The following is a 6,888-nucleotide window of genomic DNA, read 5'->3' as shown; positions in this document are numbered from 1 at the left end:
GTGATTTAAAGGAAAATAAATGTAAAAGCAACATTTTTTACTTCTGCTCTTATCTGTGAACCCAGCAGCACCCACAACCATTATGTCCAAATGAGCTGCACTGAGATTTTATAGACAAGACTGCCCTCTGGTGGTTAAAACATACATATCAGCACCATGTAAATAAATAGGAGTTAAAACGAAAAGGGAAGGTCATTTATTTGAATAGATTTTGGTAAATTTACACTAAAAGAGAACAGACCTTTTAATGGGCCTTTTTACATATTACAGAAGAATTAACTCTTGGTCCGGTATTTTAGAACTCAGTAATTAATGCATTGACAGTCCAGGTATATGTAAATGAATAAATAAAAATATTCGGGGTGTCAAACGATTACAATTTTTAATCGAGTTAATTACAGCTTAAAAATTAATCGTAATTAATCGCAATTCAAGCCATCTATAAAATATGCCATATTTTTCTGTAAATTATTGTTGGAATGGAAAGATAAGACACAAGATGGAAATATACATTCAACATACAGTACATAAGTACTGTATTTATTATAACAAATCAACAAGATGGCATTAACATTATTAACATTCTGTTAAAGCGATCCATGGATAGAAAGACTTATAGTTCTTAAAAGATAAATTTTAGTAAAAGTTATAGAAATTTTATATTAAAAACCCTCTTCATGTTTTCGTTTTAATAAAATTTGTAAAATTTTCAATCAAAAAATAAACTAGTAGCCCGCCATTGTTGATGTCAATAATTACTTACACAGTGCTCATGGGTGCTGAAGCCTATAAAATCAGTTGCACCCAAGCGCCAGCAGAGGGTGACAAAACTCCGTAAAACACAACAAGTACACATTTCACTGTCCTGTCATTATAATCTGTTTGAGAGGGGCATTTGTGCGTTAATTGCGTCAAATATTTTAACGTGATTAATTTTAAAAATTAATTACCGCCCGTTAACGCGATAATTTTGACAGCCCTAAAAAATATATACACTGCTGGTCAAAGGTGTTGACACTAGGAGTGGGAACCTCTTGGTAGCTCACGATACGATACGATTTGCGATACAAAGCTCACGATAACGATCTGACGATATGGCGATACAACGATTATCGATATATTGGTCAGGAAATCATACTAGGACATTCTACAAACAACTAGTTAACAGAAAAACAAGCTTCTAGTGTGAATTGGAATGAGTTTATCACTAGTAGACGTCCAATCCATTTGAACGTCTATGGCCGTCAGTGGCAGTCAATGCCAGGCAACGAGGTCATTTTGGGCCATTTAAAGTCTCACTGGAACAGCACCAAACAAAAGTTCCAGCATCATCACCTTGTCCAATGCAGATTCTTGACTCTTGACACCTTGTCCAATGCAGATTCTTGACTCTTGACAAGGTGATGATGCTGGAACCTTTGTTTGGTGCCGTTCCAGTGAGATTTACAAAGATGATTGCCTGAAAAATACATCAAAATTCCCTCAGTCCTTGATTATATGGGGCTGTATGTCGCGCAAAGGCACTGGGGAGATGGCTGTGGTTAAATCTTCAATAAAAGCACAAGTTTACATTGAAATTTTAGACAGCTTTCTTATCCCTTCAATTGAAAATACAGAGCCCTCTATAATTATTGGCACCCCTGGTTAAGATGTGTTTTTTAGCTTCTAATAAATTTTTTATTCAAATAATATGGGACCTTAATGGAAAAAAAGAGAAAAATCCAACCTTCAATACAAGTGCATTTATTCAGTGGGGAAAAAATCCCACATAATGAAAAAATTATTTGACATCAAATAATGTGTGCCACAATTATTAGCACCCCTGGTGTTAATAGTATATAGCAGGGGTCATGAATTAAAAATCCTCTGGGTCCGAAATTAAAACATTACAACATACAATATTTTTAATGCCCCTTTTTTTTTTTTTAACAAAAAATACAAACGTATCTTTACGTGGCCGTGCTGATAATTACAACATTCAAAAATGTAAATAAAATATAAAAAATAAATTTATAGTAAGTAATAAATAATATTTAATAATAATTAATTAGTAATAAATAATAAAGCGATCATATTGAGTCCTTAATTCCGCTATTTTTTGAGAACGGATGGCAGAGTTCATAGGGAAATTTTGCGAAAAAGCTGCGTGCTTCGTCTCATCGTGCCTTTTCAAATTGCTGCTTTTTACAAGCGCTACCGTTGTTCGGCCATTCCTTACTACGCGGCGAAACGTCTACACAACGCTCAGCGCGCTTGCGCAAGCATCCGAACGCATGCGCACATCGGTCAGAAGCGGCAAGTACTCACTATTTTTGTTTTTATTTAGTTTTTTAGAACCTTTTCATTGCCTCAAAAATACTTTTTGCATGTATTACCCTCTCATACTTTTAACCATTGTGTTTTTATGTGTTAGCTTTGAAGCAGTTGACCACATTAGTCACGTAGCGTATTTAAACCGTCCTTATTTGGTATAACTGCATTTAAGTATTTTCTAAAGGCATTTTTAGTATGTTCTGCCTGTATGCATCCAAACAAAACAAGTTTAGCGCCCACAGTAGTACTTTGAGTGTCAAATTCGAGTAATGTAGCACGTTTCGCCGATGTAGCAGATTTTGGCAGAACACCGTCTCTGAACAGATGAGGCATGTGCTGCTGCCAGGTAAAATGAACAAAAATGTGTTGGTCTACTCCTCCTTAAACACTCTGTTTTCTGCATCAACCTTGCGTCGTTTTGAGCACGCCATTTGCCGTACCTTTTCGCCTTTTCTCCAACTTCACTTACTCCGCGGAGTCTGGAAAGCGAGTGTAAGACATGCTGTTCTAAAAATGACTTTCAAATGCTTCACTCCCATTGGCTGGCTCACGCGCGTCACCGCTAAGGTTTTTGTTTGTTGCCACCCTCCGCTCTGTAAACCCGCAGAAAAAAACCATTTTTGTTGTTGCAACGTGTATTAGTCCGGACAGATTGAGATCCGGTCCAGATGGCTTGGGGGTCCAGAACCGGACCGAGGTCCGCGGTTCCGTGACCTCTGCTATATAGTATAAGGTCTGGGGACTGAGATGGCCATGGGAGGAGCTTGATTTTGTGTCTGGTGAACCATTTCTGTGTAGATTTGGCCATACGTTTAGGGTCATTGTCTTGCTGAAAGACCCAGTGACGACCCATCTTCAGCTTTCGGGCAGAGGGCAACAGATTTTAATTTAAAATGTTCTGGTATTTCAAAGCATTCATGATGCCACGCACCCTAACAGGGTTCCCAGGGCCTTTGGAAACGAAACAGTCTAACACAAAAATACACACGGTCATAGGCTTCAACTGGGACCGTGTGCTTTGGTCAGATGAGACCAAGATTGAGCTTTTTGGAACCAAACACTCTAAGTGGGTCTGGCGTGCCACGAAAGATGCGCATGCTGAAAAGCACCTCATACCCACTGTGAAGTGTGGGGGTGGGTCAGTGCCTGAATCCCATAGAACACCTGTTGAGAGATCTGAAACGGCAGTTTGGAGAAGGTACCCTTCAAATCTCAGAGACCTGGAGCAGTTGGCCAAAGAAGAATGGTCTAAAATTCCAGCAGAGCATTGTAAGAAACTCAGTGATAGATAGTGGAAGCGGTTGTTCGCAGTTATTTTGTCGCAAGGTTGTGCTACCAAGTATTAGGCTGAGGGTAGCAATACGTTTGTCCGGCCCATTTTTGGAGTTTTGTGGTAAATTACAATTATTATGTATTTTTTCATTCTCTTTTGTGTTTTTTTATTGTAAGTAAAATAAATGAAGATATTACTACCAAAGTATTTGTAATTGCAATCATTTTCTGGGAGAAATTGAGCATTATCCGACAGAACTGCAGGGGTGCCAATACTTTTGGCCAGCAGTGTAGGTGTGTAATACAGGTAGTCACCGGGTTACGAACGACTTCCGTTCCTACACTGGAAACGTGAACCGAATTTCCACGTAAATCGGAATTAACCCTTTATGTACCCAAAAACCCGGGGTCAGTTTGGAACAGAAAAGGTGTAACAATTGCAGGACTGCCTAAATGTAAAAATGTATTGTTTTTCAGAAAGCCACAATCAAATAACCCTTTCTGGATTCTTCATGGAACAAAAATAAATAAAATAATAATAATATAACATATTGTTGAGGTAATTATCGAGGGCTGATTGATTGAATATTTGCTTGTGCTCATATATACCATACATAATACATATTGCCATATTTTTTTTATTGATATAACCAGTAAATGATTATTGCTTGCTATACTAGGTTGTAGTATAATGTTTAAGTGTTACAAAGAGTAAAGAGGGTCGGGATGACAACTGCCTTGCTTCATGGCCGCATCATTGCGTAACTAGACCTTCCGGGACATCTTCAGCACCTGGCGTCTGGACTTTCATCTAGACCTTCGAAGACAATTTTCCATTCGAGGACATCTTCCATGTCCGCAGCGATGCATAACTAAAGTGTCTGGGTCATTCTGACCATTTTTTACCTGTGCCTTTGCTTACACACGTGTATTTAGTTAGTTCCACCAACATGCTCACACATAGCCAACCAAAATCACACAGGTGTCTCCAGCTTGCTTTCCCCCTCCCTTCAGGGCGGCATCCTTCTGTGTTAGGACAAACCCCTAATTAAAAGAGCAAAGAGGTTTTTTTCCTTGGATCAATTTTGGAGACTATACAGCGTAATCTAGCATTTCTCTGTCTTAGTCCCTCTTTGCTCTCCTTGGCCAAGAAAACTGAGTGTCTTCTCTCCTTATTTTTGGGTAATTTTGCAAATGTCTACCTAAGGGTCTATTTTTTAACTTGACACATAATATAACATTATATAATAATAACACTATCAATTAAATAGATAATAACCAAATAACCCTCTCTTGGTTCTTCACAGAAAAAAGCCAGGAAATAAATAACACTATTGAAAAGAAAAAAATATATATATTTTTTTTTTGTCAGGACTAAATGTCGGCGGGCTGGATAACCCGGGGGCCGTAGTTTGGGGACCCCTGATCTAAGGGTTAATGATGGAGAATACACTGCCCTCTGGTGGCAGCGTTGGGTCTGGCTGGACTGTCGCTTGATGACTGAGGAGCAGACTCTCGTGGATAAAGGACAGCTGCGCTCTGGTTTGGCCCACTGTGACGGAGCAACTCCGTCACTTAAGGCCCAAGTACACGGCATGCGTGATCGTTGCGGTTCCGGTCCGGTTCAGTGTTGCCTGCGTGTCACGCAGTCCGTCAAAAACAGGCAAATCATACCGGCTGCTGCACGGCTGCGGTCCGCCAACTCCGTCCCCTCGTGAGCTCTCGCGTGATCGCGCGCGATAATGTGCCATTTAAATCAACGACAAACACACGGAGTCTGTAGTATGTACTCATTAGAGAAGCAGAGAGAGAGCACATTTTTTTCCTTGCATATTGATAATGTAACGTTTGCTAAGCGGAAGTTTGGCCGCGAAAACAACACACGAGCTTCAACGCCTTTTTCCTCTTTTTCTTTATGAACTTCCCGCCACCTCACCAATGCAAAAACAACAAATACAGTGGGGAGAACAAGTATTTGATACACTGACAATGGGAAAACCCATTGGCAGTGTATCAAATACTTGTTCTCCCCACTGTATTTACACTGACGCTATCTAGTCCACCAATCGGAGCGTCGCGCTGGTGCACCAGCACACCAATGACAGCCCCGCTTTGGTAAATAAATTAACCCACCGATGACAGCCCCGGCGACGCTACAATATTTTAGCTGTGTCTGTCTCTTAATTCCAGATTGACTGCATCATGTTGAGATCAGGGCTCCGTGTGTGGAGGGAAGGGGGGCTATTATGCCCTTGGTTGTGTCGGTGCGTTTATATCTTTGTGCACATTTAAAATTTATGGCACATAACATCTCATAGAGCTGTTATAAACAACTGATAAATAATCTGTCATATTTATAAAATGGATAGCGAATTATATTCGACACGAAGTAAAAAACAGCATACTTGGAATTGGTGTCTCAACACTGCAGATTCATGTGGCCAGCGCAAACTGTTGTTTTTTCTATGAAGAGTCAAGTGAAATGTAGGAAAGAAAGAGAAATGTCTTGAATAGACCACCAGGTCGAAACTTGTGGGTGTCTCTTTTTTCTCTTTCGTCTCTTTTTTCTCTTTCGTACTTTTCCCCCTCGACTCTGTATACAAACCGAGATTGTTTGTGCGCGGGGGCACGAGAATTTCTGCAGTGGAACCACTTCCAGATATGCTCTTTTTTTTTTTTTTTTTTCGCACGTCGTGTTTGATATCATTGCCAGAAAAACACACATAATAGGACACTTTGCAGTTTCGCTTTTAATGGTGTCCTTATAGTAACGATCTGCTGCATCATAAATGATTTTGTGGGTTTCCACCTCTATGATGAAGCGCTCATCATCCATCTTCGCTCGTGTTTAAAGCGTGATTAGGCACCTGGGTTGTTACGTCCAGGCCCAGCTCCGCCCATTTTGCCGGATGCGTGTCCGGCAAAAATAGAAAATAGCCTATACCATCCGGCGGGCATGCGGCACGCCGGAGGTGGTTCGCAGTCAAGCCGGAGCACTGACGCAGCCGGTATACGTTGAACAATAGGATATAATGGGAACGGATCGACTCCGGCGCTATTTTTTTACCGGAGTCGGACCGGAAACGCAACGATCACGCATGCGGTGTACTTGGGCCTTTAGAGCGTGCGCATGCACATGTGACACTTTTTTTTTTTTTTTTAATGTACTCACGCCGTTGATTGGACAATCGGGACACGTTTCACATCCTAATATTCGCTCACAATAGGTAGCGCAACTGGGGGTGCACGCCCGTCGCGCTACACGTTAAATAAATCCATTCCTCATACAATACATACGCTCCA

This window comes from Corythoichthys intestinalis, chromosome 18, assembly GCF_030265065.1.
Source record: "Corythoichthys intestinalis isolate RoL2023-P3 chromosome 18, ASM3026506v1, whole genome shotgun sequence".
In the NCBI taxonomy this organism is placed as follows: Eukaryota; Metazoa; Chordata; class Actinopteri; order Syngnathiformes; family Syngnathidae; genus Corythoichthys; species Corythoichthys intestinalis.
The sequence above is the reverse complement of the archived record's forward strand: the minus strand, read 5'-3'. Positions refer to the sequence as shown.